General features: G+C 41.2%; 2 long non-coding RNA genes across 2 annotated transcripts; one reads left to right on the top strand and one right to left on the bottom strand.

Moving 5' to 3' along the window:
* Positions 1 to 14399: 14399 nt before the first annotated feature.
* On the bottom strand, positions 14400 to 15452 carry LOC146059070 (uncharacterized). Its single transcript, XR_014470134.1, has 3 exons — positions 15389 to 15452; positions 15165 to 15285; positions 14400 to 14550 (listed from the first exon to the last, which is right to left on the bottom strand). It is a non-coding gene; the product is annotated as an uncharacterized LOC146059070 (long non-coding RNA).
* A 1547-nt stretch (positions 15453 to 16999) lies between these two features.
* On the top strand, positions 17000 to 18052 carry LOC146059069 (uncharacterized). Its single transcript, XR_014470133.1, has 3 exons — positions 17000 to 17063; positions 17167 to 17287; positions 17902 to 18052. It is a non-coding gene; the product is annotated as an uncharacterized LOC146059069 (long non-coding RNA).
* Positions 18053 to 18344: the final 292 nt, after the last annotated feature.

The following is an 18344-nucleotide window of genomic DNA, read 5'->3' as shown; positions in this document are numbered from 1 at the left end:
CTCCCCCGTAAAATAAAGCCCGTCCACGTAAAATAAAGCCTGCCTCCCCCCAAACCCCCAAATCCTGCCTTACCCCCCTGCACACCGCCGCCGCTGGGTCTGTGGCCGGGACTCACAGATCTACTTGTCTGTGGCCCCAGCTCTCCTCCTGGCTGGTTCCTGCTAATGAAAATGACCCTCACAAAACGGCTGCCCTAACAGCAGACCGAAATGGGAAGGACCCTGCTTTATAACCGTTTAGAAATACCAATTTAATAGAACCGGTAAATTCACACTGCACCTTTCAGACTGCACAAATTACTGTTTTAAAACGGTAAAAAAAACGATAAAAAGTGCGGTCTGAAAAGGGCAGGAAAGGCTCTTAAACGGTATACAGGACTCAGGCAGTAGCTATGAGAGCGCAGTGCATATGTAATGAGCCACTCATTACATATGTGCATATGTAATGAGCGCAGAGGATATGTAATGAGCCACTCATTACATATGTGCATATTGCACTATGCTGTCTTATAGCTGCTGTCTGTACTGCTTTCACGCTGCAAACCTGCTTGAGACCCGGTATTTATGTGCAGTGTGAAAGGGGTTTAAAACAGTAATATACCGTTTTAAATACCGTTTCAAAATACCGGGTCTCTAACGTTTAGGCAATGTAAAAGCAGCATTATAAGGTACATCAATACAACTGGGTTTACTAACTCATACTGGTTTCAGATTGCAAACCTGCTTTCAACCCGTTTTTGTGAATGAGTCTTAAAATGGGTCTAAAGCCAGTTAAACCCCTTTCATATTGCATGTTGTAATCGGTATATTGCAGTTTCAATACCGTTTTTGTACCTTTAAGATTCAACCCGTTTCACCCATAGAAAGCCATACAATGTCATTTTAAATGGCCTTTTCCTGCTTGTGGGCGGGGATCATGCAGAGAGATAACCTATCACCCATGTGTGGTTATCATTTGTAGCAAATACCGTTTCTGAGCTGTTCAGACTGCAGAGAAAATGGCTCAGAAACGTGTAGGATCCTGCTTTTAGCACGTTTCAAAATACCGGTATTCTGTAACCGGTAAATTGACAATGTAGCTTTCATACTGCAGCTTTACCCGTTTTAAAAAGGTAAAAAAACCAGCAATATACAGTGTTAAAGCTGCAATGTGAAAGGGATAATAGAAAGTACTAAATGTTAACTGTTGAAACATTAAAGTAGATACCCTAACTTATTTGAGACACTGTTATAAATTCGGGGCAACGTTGTTGCCAAACAGTGCTTCTGAGTGCAGATTAAAATTTATGTTTTAGTCCTTCTTGCTGTTTTTCTTGGGACACTCCATCAATGTAATAATACCACCAAGAAACATATTGTCAAATGATGAATAAGAGTGCTCCTTGGACCTTATTTTGGTTCATTCTTTCTGACAAAATCCTTCTTAGATGGGCAAAACCATGTGCACTGCAGGTGGGGCAGATGTAACATGTGCAGAGAGAATTAGATTTGGGTGGGGTTTTACTTCAAAGTGAGATGTATATTGCAGTGTAAAAATAAAGCAGTCAGTATTTTCCCTGCACAGAAACAAAATAACTCACCCAAATCTAATTCTCTCTGCACATGTTACATCTGCCCCCCCCCCCCCCTGCAGTGCACATGGTTTTGTCCATCTAAGAAGGATTTTGTCAGAAAGAATGAACCAAAATAAGGCCCCTTATAGGAATAGTTTTTCCCTTGTTTTCTTTAGTAGTATACATATTCCTGGGTGCACCTCCCTCAATCAATATATAATTAAGCTTAAAATAGATTGTAAGCTTGCAAGCAGGGCCCTCCTACCTCTGTGTCAGTTTGTTTCTATCCAATTTGTTTAATCAATGTTGTTTCCAATTGTGAAGCACAATGGAATATGCTGCACTATTATTATTATCCTTTATTTATATGGCGCCACAAGGGATCAGCAGCGCCCAATTACAGAGTACGCATAATCAAAACAGGAAAACAGTGACTTACAGTTGAAGACAATACAGGACAAGTACAGAGTAAATGATTACAGGAACATCAGCCGATTGCTGCAACATAAGTATCCAGGTGGCAGCAAACAGCATGCTTTGGTGCAGTCGAAGACTACTGAAGTAAGAAAAGATAAGCACATGAGGTAAGAGGTCCCTGCTCGTGAGAGCTTACATTCTAATATAAGAAGCTGTAAATAATGAATAAAAAATAAATAAAAATACAAAATTGAAAGTAAAATACTAATAGAACAAAGGAGGGAAGAGACAACTACCTGAACATATAAGCTGTGCGGAATTATACATCCCTTACACTGTAAGGCTTACAGTGTACAGTATATCTCAGTGAAACTTAAGCGCTATACATCTTTCTTTAGTTAAAAGGAGAGTAGTTTCCAGGAATAACTATTATAACTATTTATAATTGGGATCTGTCCCTGGAAATAAAACCTTTATTATGACATACAGTATCCCAAGTAGTCCTAAACTCTTCTTGCTGCTTTCTGATAATGACTTTCTCTGACGCCCACAAAGTCAAATTGATAACTTGATCTTGGGCTTCAGAAGATATATGCACTTAAAATAAAAGTTCATAACAGATTAGAAACCAGTCAGCAGTATTAAAAATAAAGCAACACTGCATCCGATTGGTGCTGTTAATGATCCAATTTGTAATAATAATAATATGCGGTCAGAGTTCATGGCCTTACCAACAAAGCCACTCCTATGCGATATCATTCAAAGCATGCAGACACTGCTGCTATGAAAAGCTGAAGACCCTATACCCTGTCATTACTGCACTGTATCTCAATTCAGTTGAACGCCATCTAGTGTTCAAAGCAGGTACACCACAGCTTTCAAACCTTATAGCAATGATAAAGGCTTGCAAACAAATGTGTAAACGGAACAAAAAAAAAAAGGACATTGCAAATAATCACAGAGGGGCAACTTTTAGCAATATATGCTCCAAATGTGCACACAGAGTTTCTGTTGTAAAAACACACTTTGTGTAGATGTTGAGTTGAGATGAAATAGTAAAGAAAGAGTTCTCTCTCTCTCTCTCTCTCTATATATATATATATATATATATATATACAGTAAGGGACTTAGGGCCTTATTCAGATCTGCAGGCATTCGCACGCAGTTCCGATGTTGCCCATCTGCGCATGCGCAGAAGGGTATCTGCGCATGTGCAGGCATATGGTGCGTGCACCCACGGCGACCTTTCGTGTCGCCGGGTGCACGCACCCATGGCAGCGAGGGGGGGGGGAGGCGGAGATGGCCGGGGGGCACCGGGCTGCCCCATTACCATATGGGAACGCCCAGCGTTCCATGGGCGTTCCCATGAGAACGCTGGGCGTTCTCATGGAAATGAGGCAGTGACGCAGGTGTGGGGGGCGAGTGGCTGACATCACCAGATGTCAGCTGCCCGGCCGTATCCACGCCAGCGTGCACGCATATATACGCAACTGAAAAGTCACTTATATATGCGTGCACGCTAAACATCATTCGATGGTCGGTGACCATCGAATGATGTGGGCGGACACCCCAGCAAAGCGAATGGATGTTTATGCAAAACATCCATTCGCTGCTGTGCGGGCGAAGCCACACTTTGCTGGGGCGGCAGGGGGGCGTGCGTTCGCCAGGCGGGGTTTGGTGGACTCGCAAGGCTGCGAATTCGCAGCCTTGCGAATCAACCTGAATAGCCCCCTAAGTGTCCCAAAACAAACTTAGTGTCCCTTTGTTTAAAGTCCTGAAGAGTGCCCCGCCGCCTGCTTGGTGCTTGTTACTATCTCTCTTTTAACATACTGTAACCATAGTTGCCTACCCTCCTGCATTCTGCAGGAGACTCTCTGAAATAGCAGCAATCTCCCTCTCTCCCTCATTAGTCTAGCAATCTCCCTCATGTCACCTAGCCCACATTACACTGTTACATTTTTTGGAAAAAAGAATGAGAGACACTCAGATACATTTACATTGAATCATCAGCACCATTTCCCAGCACTTTACCAAATATAGTAGCTCTTACTAACGGCTTTGGGGATCATCTACATTTGGATATAAGTCATTTTAAAAGATTCCCCTCAGATGTAACAGTACACACCCACGCTTCTAGGTGCCACATTCCCAATCTCTATTCACAATCTCTCCATATATGGAACTAGACACACCCTTGGGTTGGATCATGACACGCCCCCTCAATGGGGCGCTGTGCAAAATTCTGCTACCAACTATAATCTCCCTGAAACTAGTTTTCAAAAGCAGGCAAGTATGCCTGTAACATTAGCCACCTGCCCCCAGCAGGCTTTGGCACTCCTGTGTTCACATGGGGCCGTACAGCATTTTTCTGGACGGACTGACCATTTTTGTGAGGACGCCCAGGAACTGCTGGCCATCTCCAAGCTCCTGCCCCCTGTTTGCACTGCTGTGTGCGAACACCTTGGCGAGTGGGATAATAGCCGGAGGCTTTCACACTGGGGTTCTGCACATGCGTTTTTTCACCGATACGCATAGGCAGATCCGCAACATTGGCCCCCAGACTGACTTTGGCTCTTTATGAGCCAACGGAAAACACCCCCAAAGAGTGATATTTGTCAGACAGCACATGCACAGCTCAGATAAACCCCTACTGTGCACAGTGTGACGGAGCGTGCTTTCACATGCATTGCTATAACCTGAGATGGCCATTCAGCATCGAGACTGGGAAGTGACCTGATTCAGAATGCTTCATGCAATTCACTTTATGGAAGCAGCATGTGATGCTGGACCGAAGGAGGGGCATGTCAAGATTGTATTGTATTGTATTGCTTTGTCCAGGGCCTACAAAGCTGTAAGATGTGCAGTACACAAATGGAAGTACACAAGTGGAATACTTATTTGCACTGAGTTCCTGAGTAATTGTAGGCGCACAGGACTGAGTGCACCTCATCATCTCACTAGCACTAAAGGAGCCCATACACGCTCCGTTTTTTGGCTCCGTTATGAAGTTTTAAAGTACACATAGTATCGAATCGCATGCCTTGTGCATGCACTGCGATCCAATACGATGTGTAGCTAGTACAAAAAGTATGTGCAGCACATACTTTTTGTACCGTACTATGTGATGCGTGGGAGCGCGCATCGCATAGAACAGAACGGAGCCGGACACAACGGAGCGTGTATGGGCTCCTTTAGGGACATTTGTATGCAATGTGGTAATGTACAGTATCTCATATATGCTCAGTTTTAAATATATAATGGTAGGGATGTCCAAATTGTTTGTTTGGGTGATACCATACAGCATACTTGCCTACCTGACCCTTTCTATGAGGGAGAAAACGCTCTGTTCCTGGACCTCCCTGGTAATGTATGATTGCCATCACCTGTGGTCAGCTAGGTCATTGATAAGAAAGGTGTTTCACCACAGGTGATGGCAATCATACATTACCAGGGAAGTCCAGGAACAGAGCATTTTCTCCCTCATGGAGAGGGTCAGGTAGGCAAGTATGCCATACAGTGCATTCAGAAAGTATTAACAGCGCTTCCCTTTTTCCGCATTTTGTTATGTTACAGCCTTATTCCAACGTGAAAATGTTTTTGGGAGACTAGCAAATTTATGAAAAACAAAAAACAAAGAAATCATACGTACAGTATATGAGTATTCACAACCTTTGCCATGTAGCTCAAAACTTAGCTCAGGTGCATCCTGTTTCCACTGATCATCGTTGAGATGTTCCTACAGCTTAATTGGTGTCCATCTGTGGTGAATTCAGTTGATTGGACATGATTTGGAAAGGCACACACCTGTCTATATAAGGTCCCACACTTGACAAGTGCTTGTCAGAGAACAAACCAAGCATGAAGTCAAAAGAATTGTCTGTAGACTTCTGAGACACGATTGTCTTGAGGCACAAATCTGGGGAATGGTACACATAAATATATTTTCCTTTGAAGGTCCCAATGAAGCACAATGGCCTCCATCATCTGTAAATAGAATAAGTTCAGAACCACCAGGACTCTTCCCAGAGCTGGCCGGCCGTCTAAACGATCAATATGGGGAGAAGGGCCTTAGTCTGAGAGATGACCAAAAACTTGATGAAAATCACTATATCAGAGATATAGCATTCCTCTATGGAGAGCTCTCCAGAAGGACAACCATCTCCACAGCAATGCACAGGCCTGTATGGTAATGTGGCTAGACAGAAACCATTCCTTCGTAAAAAGCTCCATCTGGAGTTTGTCAAAATGCACCTGAAGGACTCTCAGACCATGAGAAGCAAAATGTTCTGGTCTGATGAGACAAAGATATTGAAGGAGTTGCATCAGGACAACTCTGTGAATGTCTTGAGTGGCCAAGCCAGAGCCCAGACATGAATCCGATTGAACATCTCAGGAGAGATTTGAAAATGGCTGTGCATCAATGCATCCACTCCAACCTGATGGAGCATGAGAGGTGCTGCAAAGAGGAGTGGGAAAACTACCCAAAGACAGATGTGTCAAGCTTTTGGCATCATATTCAAAAATACTTGAGATTGTAATAGGCTGTAATTGCTGCCAAAGGTGATCAATATAGTTTTTAGCAAAGGCAGAGCGTTTGGAATGCCTAGGGGCACCAGCAGCTTCTGCTGATTAAAATTATATGCAGCATGCCTATATTCTGTGTGTGAGTGAGGCTGTATCTGCATATGAAATAGTGTATTCATGGAAATCACTGTAACATAGCATTCAGTATGCAGGTACAGCCACAGTCGCACACAGAATATAGGCATGCTGCATATAGTTTTAATCATCGGAAGCTCCTTATGTGTCAAATAACAATGCAAATAAGATGACTTTTCAGCAAAAAAGGCACCCAACGTTAGCAGAACTGGCCAAGAGTTGCATGTCCTACTGAGGCAAGATGTATGAGGAAACATCTGTATCCAAGCAGAGGCAGAGGTCACAGTATTAGCGGCTGTTCGAGTGCTGTCTGCGGGTGGGTTGGTTGTGCAATAGTGTTCGGCATATGTGTAAGGGGCATTGTGTGTGTCATGTATAAATGCATTAATAATGTGCGACATGTGTAATAGGCATTATGTGTGTCATGTGTATAAGGGTATTAATAATGTGCAACATATGTGTAAGGGGCATTATGTGTTTCATGTGTATAAGGGTATTAATAATGTGCAACATATGTGTAAGTGGTATTATGTGTGTCATTATGTGTATGAAGGGCATTAATAAAGGTTGGCATATGTGTAAGGGGCATTATGTTTATAAGGACATTAATAATGTGTGTCATGTGTAAGGGGCATTACTGTGTGGTATTATCAGGGGTGCCAAGAGAAAGGGGTAGGGGGTACAAATTACCCAGGCCAAAGTCTGATGGAAGGGCCCAGTGGGGGCACCTGCCCCCCTCCCCTTAAGTGACAGCAGCAGCTGCAGCTCTTCTCCTCTGCCCAGCACACAGAAGAGTAATGTATATAAGGTAAAGTGGTACTACTGTGTGATGTAACGTGAATAAGGGACACCATCGCATGATATAATGTGAATAAAGTTGTACTACTGTGTGGCATAATTTGAATTGGGGGTACTATTGTTTGGCCATGCCCCTTCCCAGCAAGAAAACACCCCTGTTTGGGCTGCGCACCGAATGTGTGCACTGTTTCTATTTAAAATATCGCGGGTAGGAGCACCAAAATGATGACTTCTATGATGAGGTTTGATGGTGCTGGGAAAGGGGAGCAGGATCAGAGGAGGAACTAGTGGCGGTGCTAGGGGGCACCAGCCAAAATCTTGCCTAGGGCATCATTTATCTGAGCAAAGGCTGTGAATACTTGTACATTTCTTAGTCTTTTATTTTTAATAAATTAGCAAAAATCTCCAAAAAAAACACAACTTTTTTCATGTTGTCGTTATGGGGTATTGTGCGTAAAATTTTGAGGGGAAATTTAAATAAATCCATTTTGGAATAAGGCTGTTACCCAGTGATTTCTAAACTGTGTGCCATGACACCCTGGGGTGCCTTGAGACACTTGCAGGGGTGCCTTGGCTTGGTGGTCCATGAGTATTTCAAATTCATATTGGTCAGAATAGCAGGCAAAACCAGGGCTTGTAGCTTCCCATAATAAAATATGTGGACAAGCTGAAGTGAATCCTGTTCCTTACCACATAACTAACCCTAAGGATGACATATAAACACAATTTATTTAATGTTATATTTTTATGGGGTGCCATGAAACAAATTATTTTACTCTATGGTGCCATGATTCCAAAAAGTTTGGGAACCCCTGCTGCTACCTAACAAAAAGTGAAGCGCACTGAATACTTTTCGGATGCACTGTGACCATCACCTATACAAACAATTTGGACATCACTACCATTATATGCTATAACCAACAAGTAAACTATTGAAATGTTTTTGTTAAATTGAATATTGCAGAACTTTTTAAGCTGAAATTTCAATTCTATTTTATAATTTGTTTTCTTTTTTTCCTATCTATTTACTTGTTGCTTGCACTGGAGGGATGTTAGTCACCACTTTATGGACAGCAGTAGCTGTGGGGATGGATGTAGTTCATAAACAAACCAACCAGCCAGGAAGGACATTGCAAAAAAAAAAAGAGCCCCTACAGCCTCAGGGTCCTAAAACCATATGCTTCTATGCTGGATAGGGCTACACACATAAGTCCCTACAAGAGTTGGGTAACACAGTAGGAATAACAGGTTGGACTTGTGGGTGACTGTGAATTAAGTGCATTAATAGGCTACACAGGAAGGATTTTAGAGGAATCAGGTGGCTCCAGCTTTCAGTAAACCAAAAGGCCTTTAATTACAATGCAATATTACACAAATAATAAATATACAATAGTTTTTCCCTTTGAAAACAAAATAATATACAGAATATGTAGTTAATTACAGTCTGGGGACACAAAACTGTTTTTTAATGCTGAAAATAAACTTGTTACATTTTCTTAATTAAAATAAGATATTATGTTACTATCACGTGATTCACTATGGATTTTACAGGCTACATAATACTTTGTTGTACATAATAATACTTTATTGTACATATCTGGTCCAATTTTGTTTACCTAGTGTTAAGCTTGTTTTAAACCACAGCGCACATGTCTTTGATTGTTTGATTTTGGATTTTTATCGAGCATTTTTTTTATGTTTTTTATTACAACTTAAGTGCATGACCCTCTGTGACTATTTACACAGACTTTGTAAACTTATTGCTCCGTCCATTAAACTCGAATATTAAATGCTGCTCCATTGTGCTGTTTACTTGCCATTATGTCTGTTTAAAAGCAGCTTTGTAGCAAAGCAAATTGTTTTTTATCCAACTTATTGTTATTTGTCTCTTGCTGAATGAATGGAATCAACCATGCAGCCAGAACAGGTTGATCAACTAGGCTGTAGACACGGATTAACTGTCTGCACACTAGTGTCTGTTAAAGACATAGGCATTAAAGGAGATGGGTGTGGCTAAAGTCGGCTGCAGAAGACGGATGAAAGTAGATTCCATTTAGAATTTCAAGGTGCCTATTGCTGGTACACTACAAATAATAAAATAACTTACTCATTTTATAGGTAGATTATTTAGTTCTGCTAAAAAAAACACCTATTTGTTTACTTTTTTTCCGTAAGCTAATCATTGAAAGATATACCACCTGAATTTATTCTTCAATCTTACTCACCGTCAGACCAAACTGAGCCGAACTCTAGTTTACTAACACTATTTACCAAAAGCAGAAGAGCTCTAAATGTCTGCTGTCGCCGGAGGTAGAAATTCTCAGATGAAACACACCCTAACCCTGAGGACAGGTAGTGTACTTACTTTCCTATCTGTACTGTGTATACCTTCTATAGGTACAGATGACGGGCACCCTCCTCACAATCACCTGCTACAGCGATTGTGAGTACTGCCACCTTCCCTATTTTCGCAGTGCATTATTTTCTGGCTGCCACTTTGTGTGCTGTGGTGAGGGAGGATCTCAGCTACTTAGGGTTACCACCTCATCCCTTTAATTCTGGACACATATTAATTACACAGGTTCTGTGACTGGCTGACTTCAAGACTCCATTTCACCTGGTTTTAAACTGCCACAGAACCTGCGTAATTAATATGTGTCCGGAATTAAAGGGATGAGGTGGTCACCCTACAGCTACTACCGTGGGCATGTGCTGCGGGGCTAGTACACAGGGCTGGATGAAGGTGTATATGGGCCTTAGGCTGTAAATGATCATGGTCTGTTACAGGAAGGGGAGGGGCTGTGACCGGGGATGTGTGGGTGTGCCTAGAGTCCTGTGGACATGTACATCCACTACACTATCAGCCCCAATTTATTTCTAAAGTATTACAATTGCAAAATATTTCTGTGAAAAATATAAATGCTATTTTTGTATTTCTGAATTATGGCCAACTGTGTGGCCAGCAGGTGGCTGCTCATCAACATGCTGCCATGACGATGGGCCTGTTCATATGTGGCTCCTCCCTTCAGGCCCCTCCTCTCTGCTGGCAGTACTGCAGTGTAGTAGGGTCTGACCCTATTTTTCATGCGCAGATATTTGACTCACTGGGACTCAGTGGCCCATGAGGCACCATGCTCAATGCACTCATTCTAAATATACTACTGGGCCTATTATTATGTGGATACCTGGAGCTGTAGCACCATCTGCCCATAGCAGTTAAGGCTAGCTGAGTCCCTGCTGGGATGTGTCCATCATACATGTGTATTAGTCAGAATTAGGTTACCAGAAAGCCCTGTACAACGTAGAGGAGCGGGACAGGTACGTAAACAAAATATGCCTTCAGCAATTAGAATCATTATCAAATAAAGCCCTATACATATACAGTAAGTTTGAGTTTTATGGTGTTCAGTGATGGATTCCCTAAACCAGTATTGAAACAACAGAAACTTTTGAGGTTATCAGGAAGTGGTTACTTGATGGCAGATATGATTACAGGTGTGTCATCTGTAAACATCAGGTGAATGTTGTTTTACATAGCCTAGTGCCAGTTTTAGCATGTCACCATTCTGCAGCATGATGGGTATCACATTAGTACCAGCAGCCTATGTATGGCACATACTGTATGCCAGTGGTCGCCAACCCGTCGCTCGCGAGCTACCGGTAGCTCGCCTGAGCGAAACGGGTGGCTCGAACACTGCTGCCTGCCCTGCCCGGTCCGCCCGCCCGTTGTTGAAGCTGGCTTGCGGCGCTATAGCCGCCGCTATAGCCGCCGCTATAGCCGCCGCCTTGCCCCGCTGTAGTACGCAGGGACCAGAGGAGACAGCACACAGGCGCTAGAAGTCATATTTGACCTCTAGCGTCTGACAGGGAGCACCGCGCTAAGCGCTCCCGGCACTTCCGGGTAACGCTGCAGCAGCGCAGCTCTGTGTTCCCGATCATAGGCTAGAAGTCAAATATGACTTCAAGCATGGTGTGGGGCTGTGGGGGGAGGAACGGCAATTGCCAGCAGGGTGATGATGGAGCTGAGCTCCGAATGCACCAGCAGCCAGCAGCAATGACTAATTTATTATGCCCATGTGAAGACGGGCATAGTGGAGGGGGCAAGCAGTGACCCCCTTGTCAATGAGCATTAACCCCTGGCAACAAAAATGAACCCCTGACAGCAAGCAGGTAATTTACATTTTTTTATTAGAAGCCTTACTGTGGGACATTGTGTGCAATATGTGTAATGGGCATCATTTGTGTGGCACATGTGTAATGAGCATCAAGGTGTGGGGCATATGTATAAAGGAGCTTCACGTTGTGGGTCATAGGCATAATCGGCATCACGGTGTGTGGCATATGTATAATGGTGCATCACGGTGTGGCATATGTATAATGGTGCATCACGGTGTGTGGCATATGTATAATGGAGCATCACGGTGTGGCATATGTATAATGGAGCATCACGGTGTGGGGCATATGTATAATGGTGCATCACGGTGTGTGGCATATGTATAAGGGAGTATCACGGTGTGGCATATGTATAATGAAGTATCACGGTGTGTGGCATATGTATAATGGGCATCACGGTGTGTGGCATATGTATAATGGAGCATCACGGTGTGTGGCATATGTATAATGGAGTATCACGGTGTGGGATATATATAATGGAGCATCACGGTGTGTGGCATATGTATAATGGAGTATCACTGTGGGATATGTATAATGGTGCATCACGGTGTGGGGCATTTGTATAACGGAGTATCACGTTGTTGGGCATATGTATAATGGGCATCGTGTGTGTGTGGAAAAAATGGGGGATGTAGCCTCGCAGGAGTTCCACGGTAGTAGCTGAACCTTCTAATTTTTGGCGCGTGCCTTCGGCACGCGCAGATGACTCTTCTCCTCGGACTCCAGTGTTGGGAGGTATGTTTTGGGGCATTGCAGTGTGTGGCATAATGTGTCAGGGGCATTACAGTTTGTGGCATTATGTGTAAAGGGCATTTTTTGGAATATTATGCAGATTTTTTATTTTTTTTTACTTTAGTAGCTCTTCGGGCGGTTTATTTTGTCGCGAGTAGCTCCCGACCCAAAAAAGGTTGGAGACCACTGCTGTATGCAGTAGATTAAATATTAGCATGGCCATTACTAGGACAGCTCATACAGTGCCCTGTCATTCCTGACGCTGGTGGCAGGGGCAAACGCAGGATTTTCTGAAGAGGGTTTCCAGAGGGGCGGAACAAAGCACGGAGATGGACACTTAGGTGACCCAGTATATGCCGGGTCAGTTAAAATATTATAGATAGACCAAATGTATATAAATAATAATAATAAAAAAATATATATATATATAAAAATACATACAGGGGCATCAACAGCAGTGTAGGCCCCTGGGCATAGCTATGTATTGGGGCCCCTACTGATCCTCCAGCGGTAGGGGTGGGGGAAGCATTGATGTCCCGCGGGTGGTAGGGGGTATTATATCAACAGCTCAGCATGTAGGGCCTGGATCAGTAATTTCCACTAATTACCCCTTTACTGCACAGATGGTGGGAGATGGGGTGGGAGAAGGGGGCATTGGGCTGAATGAAGGGGCCCTGATACATAACTTCCAGGGTGGTAGAGGACGTTTAATATGCAGAGGAGGGGTGTATAGTGGAGTAGGATTATTATTTATAATTTTATGGTGGGAGGACAGCTTGCTTGACTGCAGATATCTCCAGTTACCAGAAATAGATTTCTTAGATTTTAATGGAATTAAAAACTAGTTAATCCCACCTACCAAATGGTATTATGGACTAGGGGATCAGAGTTCAGAAGGCAGAGCTATCTGCCAACGAGCATATAAAACTACATACCAGGTGTGTGGAGCTGGAGCAGTAACCAGCTGCTCGAAGGCTGATATCTCTGGCTCTGGGAACAGTAGAGACAAGCTGCTAGTGTCCCACAAAGGGGGAGAGTCCCAGCTTCTGGAATATACCCAGAAAAACTCTAAGTCAGACAGAACCCGAAATATCTGACTGGGATGAGAAATTAACAGGCTTGGATGGGGACCACTGGTTTGAAGTAAGATATCTCCGATTCCCAAAGACCGATTTTTAAAACTCTTGTACCCATGGAAAGAGGGGACCCTCAGCTTTCAGTCTATGGCCCTTAGACTCCTGGGGGGGGGGGGGTGTTTTCTGGGTACTCAGAAACCCCCCCTGCGTGCGCTACTGTGTGGTCCTACCCCCTCCATATGATGTCAGGATGCAGTAAAGCCATATTATTACACTGAATATTAGGAATCACCACCAGGGTTTTAAATGACACACACATTTCAGCATACACTGCCTGGATACTACATATATATATATATATATATATATATATATATATATATATATATATATATATATATATATATATCCCAATGGCAGTCAGCACACTTCATTCACATCATCTGGGGAAATGCTGAAGCCACATAAATGTAGTATGGTGGATAGTTAAAGGCCAGCATGACACAATGAAATAGCAGAAAGGTAGCAAAAAAGCAAAAAGCTGTATTTAATCATAAAGGTGGACACCTTGTCAAAAAAAAAAAAAAAAACAAGTCCATATACATATTACCAAGTCCAAACAGCAGCATGGCAAATGTGGCATGGTGAACCACCTAGAGGGTCACTGATGCCCAGTTTTTTTTTTTTTTGACATGCTGGTGTGTCCACCTTTATGATTAAATACAGCTTTTTTGCTACCTTTCTGCTATTTCATTGTGTCATGCTGGCCTTTAACTATCCACTATATATATATATATATATATATATATATATATATATATATATATATATATATATATATATATATATATATATATATAGAAGGAGAGAGAGATAGATGTGCGCTCTGTCTATTTCACCACTTTAGTACATTAGTAATCATACATTGGTACATAAAAAGTTTTTTATTATAAATTTCATCACAGGGATAATATGTCAGTGAAAAGGTTTGTACAGAGTTTGGTTCACTTTTCAATTTTAGATCATAGTTTTGTTCAGACAAGTAACATCAGATCCAACTTCATGATGTGTGCGGCTCCTTAAAATGCGAGAACCCTACGCGTTTCGTCCCTTTAGGACTTCATCAGGGGTGAAATAAGGATCTGGGTGGTGGAAAAATATGAATATGCCATAAATGATGTAATATTACATCTACCAGTGTATATCTTTAAGTCTCTTTAACGAGATTTACAATTGGGTGGAGGAAGGTGAAAGTGGAGAAAAGAAAGAAGTGGATTCCATGAGGTAGTGAAGGAGAGCGAGACGGAAGGGAAGCAACGTGATCCAGTTCAATGATTTAAGTATAGGTAATTCCCAAAAGGAGTCCTAATTAGGTGAAGAGTCCAAATACAATACATAGTTTTTAGAGTGGACTTAGGTCCTAAAGTGGACATAATAAAATAATATATAGACATTCAGTGGAAGTTTACGTTATATACCCCAAAAAGGAGGGATTTCATGTGTTAAGTTCCTAATTATTAGAGTGATTATAGGTAAGATCAATAATTGTATAGTCAGAACAATCACCAAGATAAAAAAGTATTAAAGTGACTTAGGAACCATTTAAGTGAAAGTCCGATGATTATATCGTCAGAACAATAGCCAAGAGGGTTAGTGGGGAAAGGGTTTCCCGAATAAAGGTATTCAATCTTCTGGATGTAATAACAAATCTACCACCTTAGTGTAAATAGAAAAGTGAGGTATGAACTCTACATACCCAATCTGAATAGTATCGTGAAGACAGATTTCTTCCAGTAATAAGGGTAATTTTATAAGGGGTTACTGACCGCGTTCAAGTAAAATCTCTGTCCTGCAGAGATATGGGACTTCAAAAAGTCCTATAAATAAATGTATGCAATGATAATTATGTCAAAAAATATATGCATAAACTAATAAATTAAATGTTGTGGGTGGAAGTCACACCCTAAAAATTTCACATACCAATTTTTGCTGATAATTGTAGAACTGCTCTACCACAGAGATCACTCCCACGTATGTGTGGATAAACAACTAAAAAGTGAATAGATATTGTACTCAATAAACAATCCTCTTTATAGTGTACTTTCAATTCAACGGAGCATTCTAAATATGACTGGGAAAAACTCCATTCAATATGGGTCATCAACCAATATAGTGGCAAATTATGTCATACTTTATACATGCAGAGTGAGAAGGTACATAATACTGCTACAATAGTTACATATAGATACACAATGATGCCTTGTAATACAGTTGTAACATCCTAGGGGTGACTCTATAAGCCACAGCTGATACATAATAGTATTTAATGCAGAGATCAAGCTGTGTACATGAGCTTATGGAAAATCAATATAGTTATACAATTTAAAACAATGGTCTAATAAGGTACTTATTCACTTCAGAATGTATATATATATATATGACAGCGTGTTATTATAACATTTTGCTTGTGTGATCAAAATGTAGCTCAACATCGCTACAAAGCATAATACATAATATAACATTCAGCAAACTATATGGGACCAATAAAGTGCAACCTACCAGATAGTAATGAACATCCGACTCCTGTGGGTATGCAGCGAGATCTGCTGGCTCACCTGCACGGGTTTAAATACCCTCCTCTATCTGACATCACTTCCTGTTAATCTTTACTGGAATATGTGCATTGATTGCGTTTTTCCAGCATATCTTTATTTATCATAAGCCGGAGGGATAAAGACACTATCTCCCTATAAAGAAATGACCCGGAATGGAGGGTACAGGGGGTGTTTTACCCTAATTGTGGGGCTAAATGTGTCTATGTCACATTTAGCCCCACAATTAGGGTAAAACACCCCCTGTACCCTCCATTCCGGGTCATTTCTTTATAGGGAGATAGTGTCTTTATCCCTCCGGCTTATGATAAATAAAGATATGCTGGAAAAACGCAATCAATGCACATATTCCAGTAAAGATTAACAGGAAGTGATGTCAGATAGAGGAGGGTATTTAAACCCGTGCAGGTGAGCCAGCAGATCTCGCTGCATACCCACAGGAGTCGGATGTTCATTACTATCTGGTAGGTTGCACTTTATTGGTCCCATATAGTTTGCTGAATGTTATATTATGTATTATGCTTTGTAGCGATGTTGAGCTACATTTTGATCACACAAGCAAAATGTTATAATAACACGCTGTCATATATATATATATACATTCTGAAGTGAATAAGTACCTTATTAGACCATTGTTTTAAATTGTATAACTATATTGATTTTCCATAAGCTCATGTACACAGCTTGATCTCTGCATTAAATACTATTATGTATCAGCTGTGGCTTATAGAGTCACCCCTAGGATGTTACAACTGTATTACAAGGCATCATTGTGTATCTATATGTAACTATTGTAGCAGTATTATGTACCTTCTCACTCTGCATGTATAAAGTATGACATAATTTGCCACTATATTGGTTGATGACCCATATTGAATGGAGTTTTTCCCAGTCATATTTAGAATGCTCCGTTGAATTGAAAGTACACTATAAAGAGGATTGTTTATTGAGTACAATATCTATTCACTTTTTAGTTGTTTATCCACACATACGTGGGAGTGATCTCTGTGGTAGAGCAGTTCTACAATTATCAGCAAAAATTGGTATGTGAAATTTTTAGGGTGTGACTTCCACCCACAACATTTAATTTATTAGTTTATGCATATATTTTTTGACATAATTATCATTGCATACATTTATTTATAGGACTTTTTGAAGTCCCATATCTCTGCAGGACAGAGATTTTACTTGAACGCGGTCAGTAACCCCTTATAAAATTACCCTTATTACTGGAAGAAATCTGTCTTCACGATACTATTCAGATTGGGTATGTAGAGTTCATACCTCACTTTTCTATTTACACTAAGGTGGTAGATTTGTTATTACATCCAGAAGATTGAATACCTTTATTCGGGAAACCCTTTCCCCACTAACCCTCTTGGCTATTGTTCTGACGATATAATCATCGGACTTTCACTTAAATGGTTCCTAAGTCACTTTAATACTTTTTTATCTTGGTGATTGTTCTGACTATACAATTATTGATCTTACCTATAATCACTCTAATAATTAGGAACTTAACACATGAAATCCCTCCTTTTTGGGGTATATAACGTAAACTTCCACTGAATGTCTATATATTATTTTATTATGTCCACTTTAGGACCTAAGTCCACTCTAAAAACTATGTATTGTATTTGGACTCTTCACCTAATTAGGACTCCTTTTGGGAATTACCTATACTTAAATCATTGAACTGGATCACGTTGCTTCCCTTCCGTCTCGCTCTCCTTCACTACCTCATGGAATCCACTTCTTTCTTTTCTCCACTTTCACCTTCCTCCACCCAATTGTAAATCTCGTTAAAGAGACTTAAAGATATACACTGGTAGATGTAATATTACATCATTTATGGCATATTCATATTTTTCCACCACCCAGATCCTTATTTCACCCCTGATGAAGTCCTAAAGGGACGAAACGCGTAGGGTTCTCGCATTTTAAGGAGCCGCACACATCATGAAGTTGGATCTGATGTTACTTGTCTGAACAAAACTATGATCTAAAATTGAAAAGTGAACCAAACTCTGTACAAACCTTTTCACTGACATATTATCCCTGTGATGAAATTTATAATAAAAAACTTTTTATGTACCAATGTATGATTACTAATGTACTAAAGTGGTGAAATAGACAGAGCGCACATCTATCTCTCTCTCCTTCTATTTGTCCCACCTGGTACCTATATTAACAGCTAGGTACGGTAGAAGTGCTGCTCACTAACCAGCGCAGAAAAAGGACCACACTCCCCCCCACTCTTTATATATATATATATATATATATATATATATATATAAAACAAGCAGAGGTTGGAGGCACTCACA

The sequence above is a fragment of the Crinia signifera genome, chromosome 2, assembly GCF_055691185.1.
Source record: "Crinia signifera chromosome 2, ASM5569118v1, whole genome shotgun sequence".
Classification (NCBI taxonomy): Eukaryota; Metazoa; Chordata; class Amphibia; order Anura; family Myobatrachidae; genus Crinia; species Crinia signifera.
The sequence above is the reverse complement of the archived record's forward strand: the minus strand, read 5'-3'. Positions and strand labels throughout refer to the sequence as shown.